General features: G+C 41.6%; 1 long non-coding RNA gene across 1 annotated transcript; it reads right to left on the bottom strand.

Annotated features, from left to right (window-relative positions):
- Positions 1 to 11,509: 11,509 nt before the first annotated feature.
- LOC131083791 (uncharacterized) lies at positions 11,510 to 13,430 on the bottom strand. Its single transcript, XR_009114480.1, has 3 exons — positions 13,340 to 13,430; positions 12,517 to 12,647; positions 11,510 to 12,358 (listed from the first exon to the last, which is right to left on the bottom strand). It is a non-coding gene; the product is annotated as an uncharacterized LOC131083791 (long non-coding RNA).
- Between the last annotated feature and the right edge of the window lie 73 nt (positions 13,431 to 13,503).

The raw sequence follows: 13,503 nt of genomic DNA, 5'->3' as shown, positions 1-13,503 counted from the left end.
TGTGCTACTCACTGACATTGAGAACAGACCCTGTCCCAAGCCGCTGCAGCCGACAGCAGGAAGTCTGCTTTGGCTCTGCTAAAGTGAAGCTGAAAGAAAGCCAGACCTGATTTTTCTGGCTGCAGATATGCTGAAAGAAATCAGTGAAAAATCCGAGGGCAACCTCAATCCACACTGTGGCTGTGGCCTGCAGCAGTCACCACAGCCGCTGTGGTGTGCCATGAATTCCCCCTGCTCTGCTTTCCTGCTGCTCACTCGCGCTGCGGTGGATTTTCTGCCCCAACCCTGCTCACCCTGGCAAAGCAGCACGGCCAACAAAACCATCCTGGATCATCTCCAGCTGCTTCTGATCGCTGATTGCCCCGGGGCAATTCCACACTGCTTAGGAAGAACATCCCATGCAATGACAGACAAAGCAAAGGCCAGCAGACAGCCCAATATTTCTGCGTCACGGAGACTCCGTAAAGGGCAAATTCTTCCATTTCTAAAAACAAGAATTCTTCTCTTCTTATTCTAGGTCACTTGTGGAACCACATAGATAACAGATCTCAAAAATATGTCACTAATGATAAGGTCCGGGGCTTTCAAAAGTCTTTCTGAAGACAGGCATTTTATTTAGGTGTCTAAATGGGGGAGGCAATTTTCACCCACTGTTTCCAAGACTCACTTCTGAAAGCACTGGCCCTGCTATCACTGTTATACTTGGCTATAGAAAAATCAAGCAGGCTGCTCTGGATGTTGCACCAGGGAAAGGAAAAGTGCAGTGGTCGTTGTAAACACTGATTTGCTCAATAGGTTGAGACCAAGCCACAGCACCCTGCATGCCACAAACATTGCTATTTTCTGACTGACTGTGACCACACAGGACTGAGTCACCTAATTCATAGCTGCCAGTGCAATGTAGGCAGCTCACAGGCTGGAAACAGCAGCCTGGATTTTATCCCAAAACACACTTCCCTGCTCTCTACTCCACGGAAATTTTTGTTGCAAGCTATTGAACAACTTGCAAATAACAAAGCCTAAGCATGCACAGGCAAAGGATGATTTTGCAAAATGTAGAATTGGCTGTGCTGTGGATTCTGGAGCTTGGCACCTGGATGGTGCTTCCCCACAATCTCCTCTGTGGTTCAGCCGTCCCCAGGGGAAAATTCAACAGTCACTATTCCAGATGGTAAAATAATTACTATTGGCTGCAGAAATTATATGCCACTGAGCCATAATCAAAATATTGTTTTGTTTTCAAAGAACACTTCAGCTCGAAGACCACTGAGTCCATCTCTGACTGTGCTGTGTCTCGACACACGGGAGGAAAAATACATAGCCTTGTTTCCACTTTTCTCTGTTCTCACCTGAATGACTGGATCAAGGTTGCACAACCGCAGACAGAAGGAAAAAGATCACTGAACAGGAATGGAAATGTGAAATACGTCAAATGGCATTCTTTTCTTTTTTTTTTTTTTCTTGTTGTCAAAGTGCTCTGGGGTTGTGGCCAACCAGGCAAGAACAGGCAGGCTGTCTGCAGAACGGGACATTTGTCTCGGTGAAGTCCTATTGGGGTTTTTCTGGGACAGTTACATATAAGACAGCAAAGGAATGGCTCAGAACTGCGATCCCCACCTACAACGTTTCTTTTCCTTTACACTTACGGTAACGATGTTTGGGCAACAGTTTGCTTTTTTCAGTTCCCACCTACGATTCATTGTGAAACTTGGTAAGATTGGCCATGTTATAATGTACTCCATGAGTATGTGGATAAAGACATTTTTTTTCAACACCTTTTTGCTGTATTCATGAACCTGTCCATTGTTTGGGTCATTCCTTAGGGGATAGAACATAGGTTGCATTGCTCTGGCAGAAACCTTCTGCTATCCCTCTCATGTTTATTACTGTGTGTATGAAACAGATGATTTCTGAAATAATTAGTCTGAAATCAAAGTTTCTACACTAACCCTCAACACAGGTGTAAAGGAAAGAAATTCATTTGGCAATACTAAAGGACAGCTTTCTAAACTATACAGTGAGTGCTGCTATTTTTATTTATATTTTTTTACTTCATAAGCATAAAATTCTTATTTTAGGTTGCCTAGGCCTCTGATTCATATAAATGTAAATTTAAGTTACCTTCCCATTCACTGATGCTAAGTCACTTTATGTTATTCAATTCAGAACTTCATGGAATATCTGAGTCCTAGTCTACTTAGTGAACCTCGAACTTAGGCAACAAAGTAAAAACCTCTTATGCCATTCCCAGCTGCAGAAATAATACCTAAGGAAACATCCTCTGACAAAGTCTTCAGGAATAAACATTTCCAGTAGACAGACAGTATCATTTTAAAGGCAGCCTTGAAAGAGAACCTTTGACATCTGACAATCTGTTTTTTAGTACCTGTGGATTACCTGCTGCTAGAAAACTCTCACATGGCTGAAGACTGCTTTGGCAGAGGAGTTTGTCTTTAATTGTCTGTAATTAAGACCAAATCTACAAAATACCTGTCTATACTACCCTCAGAAATACAAATCTGTGAGCAAATTGGTGTTAGAATAAAAATTCACTATTTGCTGTTCATGTATGGGATTGCAAAATGTAAGGCAAAATAGCAAAGTAACAAAAGATCAGCCTACATGTTTATATTTCACTTCATTAAAACAAAGGTACCTTCAAATCTCTTATTATGCTGCCTTGTTCTTCTTAGAACACTGCCTTATTGTCATTCACAGGCTTTGTATTCTTGTGGGTAGTTACAGCTTTGGTCATCTCTTACTCATCATCTGGGGAGAGATGTACATTACCAGGGTACATTTCTAAGCTAAAGACATGGTCTGGGCACCCACAGAAAGCATTGGTGGATGTCCCCAGGACCCCTTTGGCCACAAAGCAGCACAAGGTTTTTCACACACTGACACGTGTGGGCAGGGAACAGACTGACACCCACATGTGCCCAGGTGTGAGCTCAGTGACCACAGAGCCCTCAGGGGTTTCTGGAGGTGCAGTTTTGACACTTGCAGACAGAGAGCTCCTGGCTGGGCTCAGGTTCTGGGTCACTGAGGAAATGGGGGCACCTATGTGCATGTGAAAGGAAATGTTAGTTCCTACCCTGGCAGGAACTGTAGTGCTCATGTTGCTGTAGCTTTTGTGACAAACAGGTGTGAGTGAATCCAGGTTTGTGAAAAGAAGCTTTCATTTCTGCCCTTAAGAGATGGTTGCTCACCAGCGCAACAGCTCACAGACTTAAAATACACCAAAAGCATGAACAATAAATATATTCTTTTCTCTCTGTGATATATTCAGCTTGAAATTCAGTTATGGACAGGGGATTTCATTTTTCCCCACAGGAATATGATTACTCTTAGAATACTAAGAAGAATATCTATTATACACTAGAAGAACAGTAAATTCCCCCAAACAAAGGACACTAGTTTAATAATGTAAAATGATTTCTAAATAAGTCATAAACAAATCATGTCTACTATCTTTGCAGTAGATGAGGTTGGTAAGTATATGAGATGTAGCTCTAATAAAGTGTGTAGATTGTGAAAATTTGGTTAATCTTAGCATAATACAATGGTTGGAAGGGACCTTAAAGCTCATCTAGCTCCAACACCCCTTCCATGGGCAGGACACCTTCCACTAGACCAGGCTGCTCAGAGCTACATCCAACCTGGTCTTGGAACACCTCCAAGGATGGGGAGTGCACAACTTTTCTGGGCAACCTGTTTCATGCCTCACCACTCTTACGTAAAGGAGTTCTTCCTAAATCTAATCTAAACCTACCCTCCTTCAGCTTAAAGCCTTTCCCCCTTGTCCTATGCACTTGTGAAAAGTCCCTCTTCAGCTCTCTTGTACCTTTACATCCTAGAAGGTGCTATAAGGTTTTCCTGGAGCCTTCCTTCTCCAAGCTGAACAACCAACATCTCTCAGCCTGTCCTCACAGGAGAGGTGTTCCAGCCCTGTGATCAACTCAGTGGCTCTCCTCTGGACTAGTTCCAGAGGCAGTTTGGTTCACAGTGCTAGCAGAGCCTATCTGGGGAAACTGTCAGCACGTGGAGTTTATGTGCAGCTGCAGATCTCACAGCAGCACTGCTGCCACTGTGCCTGTGCCAGCATGGGAAGTGTTGCCCTGCCAGCAGCACTGCTTCTGGCCACACTCAGCATTGATCCCTCTTCATACTGCCCCCTCCCACCACCTTCATAAGTATTAATTAAAAGTGATTCATGAAAAGCTTTCACCAGGCAGCAGCTGATTTCTAGTCCAGACATCCCTCAGTGAGAGAGCCAAGGAGCTCGTCCACCCGACCTCGTGTGCCCTTCCTGCAATTCGCAGCAAATATGTCAGCACTGCCATAAATGTCACACCTCCTGTGACAGGGCTTCATGGCAGCCTCGACCGACTTTTGTCACCCTCTTAGTCACCCTTCCTTCTGGAGTTACCAGGCACTGCACTGACCTGCAGGAACCAGGGCCAGCAGCCAAGCAGGAGGGGCTCAGGAAGAGGCTCCTGCCACTTCTCTGCTCCACTGCTCTCACCTGGGTAGCAAAGCTTGGTTACTTCTCAATCTTCCCTGCAATAATTTTGAAAAAAGCCCGTTAGGGAAATGGAAATTTTTACAGGGTATTTCAGTAGCCTTTATTCACTATTGCACTTAAGTTTTTTATTTAAATCCAGTGCAATTTGTTGTGAGCTCAGGAACTTCCCTTACCGTCACGGACCAATCCCCCAAATGCACCCTCTCCCACCAGTCCAGAGTCAACTTCCACCAAAGCTCATCTGTGGACTCCCTCTTTGGGGATCATTTGATTACAGAAAACTGCTCACCATATAGAACTGGAAACATACTTCTGGTCTCATTTGATCAAGAGGGACAGGAATTTTGGTCCAGGTAGGGGAATCACTGTCCTTTAAAGCCCCAAGGAAGCCAATGTCCCACCAGATCCAGGCATCAACCCTGCTTGCCAAGCCTTACAGAGGCTGCAGAAACAGTCACAGCCTTTTCCCAGGTGAAGGGAACTACAAGGACAGATCCAGCTGGAGGGGACAGAAAAACAGCTGGGGTAGCCCTGGCAGCCTGTGGCACCAGGCACTACTCCTGCATCCAAAGGAATGCATGACAGGCATTGATGTTTTCTGTCTCCAGGTTTGATGTTTTCTTTTCACCCCTCTGCTGTAATTTAACTAAAGATGATGTTACCAGTGTGCCTAATTGTACTCAGCCTCACAAAGGTCTTGCCCTGATGATTTTGAGGTTCCACAGCTTGTCACGTAAAAAAGCAGTGCCTCACACTGGCTTTAAGTGTGTTGCATTTTGACTGGACTTATTGTTATGTTTTATTATATATTTACTTTTACTTAAATTTTCTATAGTCTGACATATGCTTCAAATACTTAATGAAAGAAGCAAAAATAACCTTCTAATTCACCAACAGTCATCTCCCAGAATTAATCAGTAAAAGCCATTTTCAAGTAAAATGATACCACATTGCCAGAATGACAAGCACAGAATTGCCTCACAGAACTGAATAAAAGAAACCTCATGTAGACTTTCTACTGTGAATCATCCTTTTTTTTAATTATTTTTAGCTAGAGGCTAAAGATAGGGTGATTCATCCTATTCTGAAATTGTTTTATGTTTCAATACACTACAACTTTGTTTTCTGCAACACCTTTTAAGCAATACTGGGAGAGCAGAATAAGACTTAAATCAGTCCCAGTAGAAGAGAAAAACAAGTCTGGGGACAAAAGGAGGCATTTTCCATCTGAGATTTAAGAAGGAGTGGAGCAGCAATGAGGCAATGAGGCAGTTTTACAAAAAAAATCACTCTCAAGGCAACCAAAATTAATCTGTTTTAAAAAAACCCAAGGTTTCTGAAGACAGAGAGAGAAATGGTCAGTATTAGGTGAAAAAGAGGATACTGGGAGATATGTGCTTCACAAACAGTGAGGCCCTGGGAACTGTTCCTTCACCAGCAGGGGAGCACAGGGCTTGTGATGTGGACAGGTCATAGCAAGAAATGAGCAGGATAAGTCAGGTTTGGGAGAGCATCTCTTGCCCAAAATGAGGATATCTGGCTTTGAGACTTGTAGCAAGGAAGCTGAAACAAACCCACAAGTTTTCTTGCCCAGACAGCCTGAGTGACTGTGGGTAGCCACTAGCTGTGACTAATGCCACAGAGATTCTTACCAGTTCCAACACCAGGCAGGTCCTGCTTCTTACAGCAGGTCCCACACGGTTGGCACTGAAGGCATTCACTCAGGTACCTCTTACCTACAAATTCAGGAGGAAAATATTGCCTGTACATTTAATTCTCAGAGCCTTGGGTGAACTAATGTATTTGGTGAAGTCATCCCAGGAAAACTGCTGGCCAGCCTTTTTAGTGTAAAGAACTGTCTTTAGCTCCTGGCTGCCCTCACAGGCAGTTTTGCAGCATATAAACAACAACAAGAACACCGGTGAGGAACAAGGCATTAATGAGGTCAAACTTTCAGGTTATTTACTTCCCTCCTAGGTAATGGGCTACCAAAATATAAATCACCCCGCCCTAGTTTCAAAACACCAACATGCAGCACTAAGGTGGGGCAACCCAAGGGCATTCCCTCCCTGCTGTTTTCTTAACAAAACATTATTCTTGATCTGTGCCCAAGCTAGAGCAGTTGGGCACAGAAACAATGTCTACAAGACCCACCTCAAAGAAAATCTTGATTGCTGCTTTATGTCTTGAAGCTCTCAGGGGTCAGGGATTATAGGCAGCTTTTCCCTATGTGCCAGCTTTTTTCATTTCTAAGAGGCAACTGAGCTTTATCCTGCATTGCCGTGCACTCTATAAAGCAGCCAAGAAACAAAAAGGATGAGGTCCATTTTTTTTAAATTGATATGAAATATTTTAAATTTACTTAGATTTCTAAAGCAAATAAAGTGCTTTGACATTTGCAAGGCTGCTTGTTATGGAAGCAGTATCCAAAAGGAAACAAGCTCATTCTCTTGTGCCAAGCTAAGTTAGAGAATGTGACCTCCTGGTGATTACTCTTAGCTCCTAAGTAAATCCACCAAACCTCTCCCCTGAGCCTCACATCTCCCTAAATCTCAGCCTTGGCAAGGAAGGACTATGCAAGTATTTTGTAAAATCTTTTGTAAGAAGACCACATGGGTTTTGAATTGGAAGCCCTCAAGTAATTTAATAATTTAGAAATAATATGACAATAATTTAGAAATAATATGACAATTTGTCTTTCGAGTTACTTCCTACCGTATCCTCTTGATGAAATGAAGGCTGTACGCCTTCACAATTTTCCATTTAGACAGAATTCCACCAGTTTAATCAAAGTGAAACATTAGGTACTGTTATGGTCCTTATACCTTCAGATTTCCTTACTGATAACCCACATGCTATCCGTTAACCCATTGCATCATTCACAAGAATAAACAACCTGGGCTCTACATACAGGAAGCTGAACAAAAAGGAAATAGACAATATTAGTTTTCATGTACATATTTTCACCTCTCAGAGATCAGACTGACATATTTTTAGATCAAGGTGGTCCTTCAGATGTACCTGTTAAGTTCCCTATGGATACAAAAAGGCACTTCCTGTTTTTAAAGTTTCAGCCTTTTTCATTTAAACCACCATTACCTCACTCCCACTAAAGGATGGAAGCAATGGTTCATAAGGGTAGCAAAAGTCAGATTTATGCCCCATTCACAGCTATCATCTGTACTGCAATATTAAGGGTTAGGTGCTTGTGTAATGCCAAGATCAGCACCTCATGTGTTCAAATGTACACAATGGAAGGGGCAATGGACAATATACCCATTTACTTGGGGACAGACAACAAAATCCAGATTTTTTTACTTAATAAGGAAGTCTTTCCTCAATTTCAGTAAAAAGAAGGTGTTTAATACTCTGCTCAGCTTCCACTCGATCGGTGGAAGCCCTTCCAGACTTTAGCTCCTCACTTCAGTCACAGAACCACATACCCTCTTTCAAGGTACATAGGAAAAGGACTCAGTGAACTCCTTCCCAATGGAAGATGCAAACAATTATTCATGAGCAACAAATTAACAATGAGAAATCGTGGACTTTGTCCCTGCCAGAAAAGAATGAATGTGATTTAGTGTAACCAGAGAATCCATAATCAAACCAGTTTTATCACTCTGAGTGTCCCAGTTCCAGCAAAGATGGAGTTGCCTTTCTTCACAGCAGTGCCATTGGGGCTGTTGGTTGGATTTGTGACTAAAATACACTCACAAACACACCAGTGCTTTGTCTGTGGCTGAACAATTCTTGCACAGCACCAAGGCTCTCTCCAGAAGGCAATTTGCTGCACACTAAATTTTGGTCATAGAAATAAAGACTGATTTTTCAGACCCTCCAATAAACCTTTAGTGGGATTGAATCACATTACTTGGTCCCTACATTATTTCAGGGGCTGTTTATGAAATATGCCACTGATTTTTGCTGAAATTATTGCAAAAAAAGATTGTGACTGATACGTTTGTTCTCAAATTCTTTTAAAGATTATCTTTCAGTGAATCAATACAGGCAGAAGAACATTGCTTGGGGCACTTTGTAGGAGAATTCCTTGAAATGTAGTGGACAGCAGGCTGAACAGTGAGTCAGTGGAGCTGCTGGGAAGGTCAGAAATAGTAGTGCTGTCCCAGGGGTAGGGAGCACTGCTCCATACAACATCCAGCCCCAGATGTGCTGGGCAGAACCTGCCTTCCCAAGGCCCTCTGTGTGCATGCACTTATTTGACCTCAACCCCACAGAAATCATTAACCTTCCCCCTGAGAAAGCCCAAGAAGATCTCTTGTTCCCAAAAGTGAAGGTCCTTTGTGCAGCAGCTGTTTTTCCCTCTGCTTTCCATGCCACCTCAGGAAATAAGCACTTGTACTTTGAACACCTCCCTCTTTTCCGATAAAACACTTTCCCTTAGCTCTAAGATACTTCTCACTCTCAGGATGCTGAGTGGAAACAGTGTCCTCTGCAAACAAACCCACAACATAGAGACAATGAAATATTGTCCCTCCACAGCACTGGACAGGAGATAGCTTTTAAAGATGCTTCTGCATTGTTTTTTCACTGTAGCTCTGGTCTAAGTCAGCCACAAAGAGAGAAGAGGTGACAAGAAAGTGAAGCAGCTGAACTCACAGGTGTAGGGAGTTTCCACCTATCTCTCAGCAGAATATCTGTATTATTATTTTCTGGGGATAAGTGTACTCAGAGCTGCTGACACTATTCACAAGTCCACTAGAGAGCAGCTATGCCTCACACTCAGCAAGGTGGTGTTTTAATTCGTTTCTCTGACATTTATTGCACTTCACTCAAATGACTAATCAGCCCTGGGAAGCTTTCTCAGTACTAGAGTGAGAGGCAAGAGAGGTGTGCATTCAGCTGTTCTGATTTATGCACGGATATGTGAATCCCCACCCTGGCACTGAGCTGCTCTTGTTCATTGCACAGTGTCATTCTTGAAGAAATCCTGGCTCATAGGAGAAGAAAAGTAAATCAACACCCTGGAGGTGCAAGTTCCCTTGAATCCCCTCAGTAAGGAATGTGCAGATTTCTTGGAAGAAGTCCAGGGCAAGAGGCAGCCAAAGGGATTGTCATTCCAGGCAATGGATAAAATGGGAACAGAAAAAATAGCTAACAAGGCTCTTTTACCCCATTTTCACTAGGTGCAATAAAGTGCTGTGTAGGTCTAAAGAACTAATATGGCACAGCAGTCCACAGCAACCCATATTAGGCCATTTTCCACTAACTTATGGATGATTTTAAGTAACACTGAAGATTGATGTACACTAATGAAAAGACACTGTATTGTATGAAATACAACTTTATACAGAGAAGACAATCTAATGTACAAAATACTGGCTTCTCCTGACCATCCTCTCAGTCTTAATAAAAACATTGAAGTTTTCTTTCTTTAAGCATCAAGGAGTAGCATAAATATAATGATAGTTTGAATTCCAAAAGTTTCACTACTTTTTTTTGTAAGAGAAAAAGGAAACTACCTGTCCAAACAGGTGGCAATCCACATTCCCTAGCCTGGTAAGTTAATGAAAACTGTCCTGGCCCTGTTAGAAGCAGATAAAAATTATTAAGGCAGAAGTTCTTTTACCTTCAATCTGCATTACCCCTGCCCCTTATGAACTGCCTTGAAGTGCCTGGGTATTTCTACTTTAGCACACTGGCTTACTGACCTTCTTTTTCTATATCAGATCACCCTCCTGCATCAAGCAGGAAGGACAAGAACCAACCTCAGGCTTTTTGTACTGAGGGTCTGATTTTACTTGTGTCCTTTTCCTTTGCCCACCATTTTCTGGAATACTGGTTACTCACTTTATATAACTCTGGCACTGTTTGTCACCTGTGAAAAAACAAAAATTGTTCAGGGCATGTGTACTGAAACATAAAGATCTAAGAAAGCACAGAGAATGACTACAAATGTTAGACTGATCATCTAAACAAGGGAGAGCATCTTTTTAATTTGACAGAAACCATACAAAATGGCATAAAACACACTGCAACTATTGAGATGAACAAGAAAAAAAAAAAGCTCACTGCAGGTTGGATATTCTGCTTTAAACAATGAAGAAAGGTTGATTTCCTAGCTTTTAAAACTATTTGAAATAAAACTCCATAATTAAATATAATTAATGGACAACTGAAATGATCATATGAAAGCGTCAGCACTGAATATTTTTATATTTCTAGTTATTTATTAGCTTTGACACAAATTGGTCAAACTTAATAAAAACAATCAGGATATGATGAACAGAGCTGAGAGGGAAGTGTGCACTGAACTAGGTCTAGCAATAAAGGAGAAAACAATGCAGCTCAGACAAAGAGTAAGGAGAGCTTCCATGGCACGTGATTATATCAGAGGGTAGAACTGTTTCATCTCTGCTCAATTTAAAGGCAATTTAAAGCAAACGGTGACAGTTCTCTCAGTGTGGCCAAATCAGTCGTGGAGAGGGCAATGGCAAGGAAAAGAGACAAAAAAAATTCTTCAGGGTCTGTTGCTTCTCTACCATACTCTGCATTTTTCACAGCACATTCTTTAACCTTTCCTTGCAGATCCAGCACAAACAGTGTTTGAAAGCGCATCAGCCTCCTTTGATCTCCGGGTATTGTTTTGGAAATTACATCTTTGTCTCCTTTTTTCTGAGATTCTCGTGAGCTTTCCTGTCCTCAGGTTAAATGTTTCCACTTCCCTTCACATTTTTGCCCTTTGTGCAGCAGTATCAAGTACAAGCTTTTTGCAGTCTTTGGAGTGCCATCAGCATCTCTTCTGATTTTTCAGCTGCTCTCAACATAGGGGTTCAAAACTACAGCAGGAGAGATTTAAGAGATGCAGCTATCCTGGGAGGCTCAGCTACCAAGCAGAAGAGGCATTGACAGGGTTTTTCCATAGGTTGAATAACAAATTAGTTGTGTGATCTTTATAATAGTCAGAAGAGGAGAATCCAGGAGTGGAAACTGAGCTATATGGGAATGAATGATGAATCCTATTGCTTCTGAGTAAAATCTGGGTGCTTCAGAAGAAAGCTAATCCTTGGTTATCTGCCTACCTGCATATATTGCAGTGATAACAGGGAAAATGTGATTTTCAAAAGCTACCATTGCTCTGGGCTAGGATCTTCAGTGCCTCCTTGTTTGCCTTTTGGTTTCCCACGAGATAGCTCAGAGAAACAGAACTGTCCTGCTCAAGGAACAGGTATCAATTGTAAAGTGTGCAAGAAGCACACTCATAAGTAACAGGCAAGCAAAATGTCCTTGACCAGAAGAGTACTTTTAGAGACCAGTTTTACTATTTTCTTGTATATTCACTGACAGATGCAGACATCATATTTGCTGTCTCCAATTTATGAAAAGGAAACACAAGCAGGACAAGATACCTTAATTTGCCAGTCAAACATACAATGTTAGAGTAACATTTTAAACTTTTTTCCTTGAAAAGGAACAAGTTTCCAGGATGGACCAATGAGATAGTAATGAGGAATTAAAATTTATGGTCTTCTATCGATGTTTTGATATGGAAATTACTGAAAATTATTAAAATGAATCTTGCAGTCATCCCTCTGAAATAGCTAAGTGGGTGATCACACTTTCAATCTTTATTCACAAAGAATGCTTTGACTAATGTTTTCAGACAGATTTTGGTACTCCCACAAACACACTGACTTGTTGTTTCTTTTCACACAAATAGTAATTTCACTTACATATCAGCAAGAAACTTTGTTTTATTAACTTGAATGTTATTTCTCTTCTCCTTTGTTTTCAATCCAGAGGTCTTTTCTCATTTTTAATTCATTCCCATAGGTTCACTCAGAGGGAATGGTGTACATGTTTCTGGGAACTTGCCTGAAAGAGGCAAAACTGTTGTTGGTGAAAACTCAAAAGTTTGGGCAGTCACTGCTGCCAACAGTGAAGGGAATGGGCTTTGCCAATATTAGAGGTTCAGGTGTCCTGTATTGCTGCAGCTCAGCTTTCTGGGGAGTTACAGGATGGGAGGCACTCACCAGAGCAGAAGGGAGGAGAGTGAGGGAAGGAGTAAAGGCTCATACAGGTGGTCCATGGCTCTCCTGGCTCCAGTTAAGTGATGATTCTGTCATCCTGAGAATCAATTCACTGAATGCAGTGTGGAACTCAACTACAGAAGGAAAAACACCCAAGTGATCAAGTGTCCCACTGTGTTTTGTTGGAATTGCTACTGCTTCTGCTGCAGCTCCTTCTGTCTTACTTTTAGATTCTTTAGTCTTGGTTTTTAAAAATTTATTTATTCAGACCACCTTTTCAGACTAGAGATACTGCTGGTGACCTTAAATGGTACCAACACCATTGTTTACTCTTAATTATTTTACTAAGCTTTTTGGGGTTTATAAAAATCAAATTCTCAGGTGGAAGATTTTTATTTTATAATTCCTCTGTCATTTTCCACAGTTACTTACTCTATTTGTCTCCACACTTCAGAAAACGCTTTCCTCTCGCATCTGGCTCTCTGCATTTAATTTAAAATTTCCTTCCTAGACCTTAATCATAACCAAGAATATCTCGACTTGTCTCACTTTTTGAGGTCAAAAATGCTCACAATGCATCTTAAAACATTTCCATTACCATTTCTACTGAATGCAAGGAAAATATGTTGACTTCATTAAAACAAAAAGAATAAAATTGAACCAGAGATAATTTTCATAAATTAGATGTACAGATTTCACAGCTCAGAAACAAGGATGTCGAATGTGTCCAGCCTATACAGCCTCCTACACAGAAACCACAAGGTTTCAACGACAAGTCAGTGAAACCACAGCATTCAGCTTTTTATCCAAGACAAGCTCTACCCACCGGGTGCTGCTGCCTTGGTGTGCTGACTGCTCACACAATAGTTTTTCCAAGGTTCGCTAAAGGTGCTGACCTGTGAAGAGAAATGAAACTCATTATGCAAACAACTGCTATATAGCTTCTCAAATCTGTATGTGTGTGCACATAACAGATACATCTGCAGGCAA

Source organism: Melospiza georgiana, chromosome 5 (genome assembly GCF_028018845.1).
Source record: "Melospiza georgiana isolate bMelGeo1 chromosome 5, bMelGeo1.pri, whole genome shotgun sequence".
Lineage (NCBI taxonomy): Eukaryota > Metazoa > Chordata > Aves > Passeriformes > Passerellidae > Melospiza > Melospiza georgiana.
Note: the sequence above shows the minus strand (reverse complement) of the source record. Positions and strands in the feature narration are given on the sequence as shown.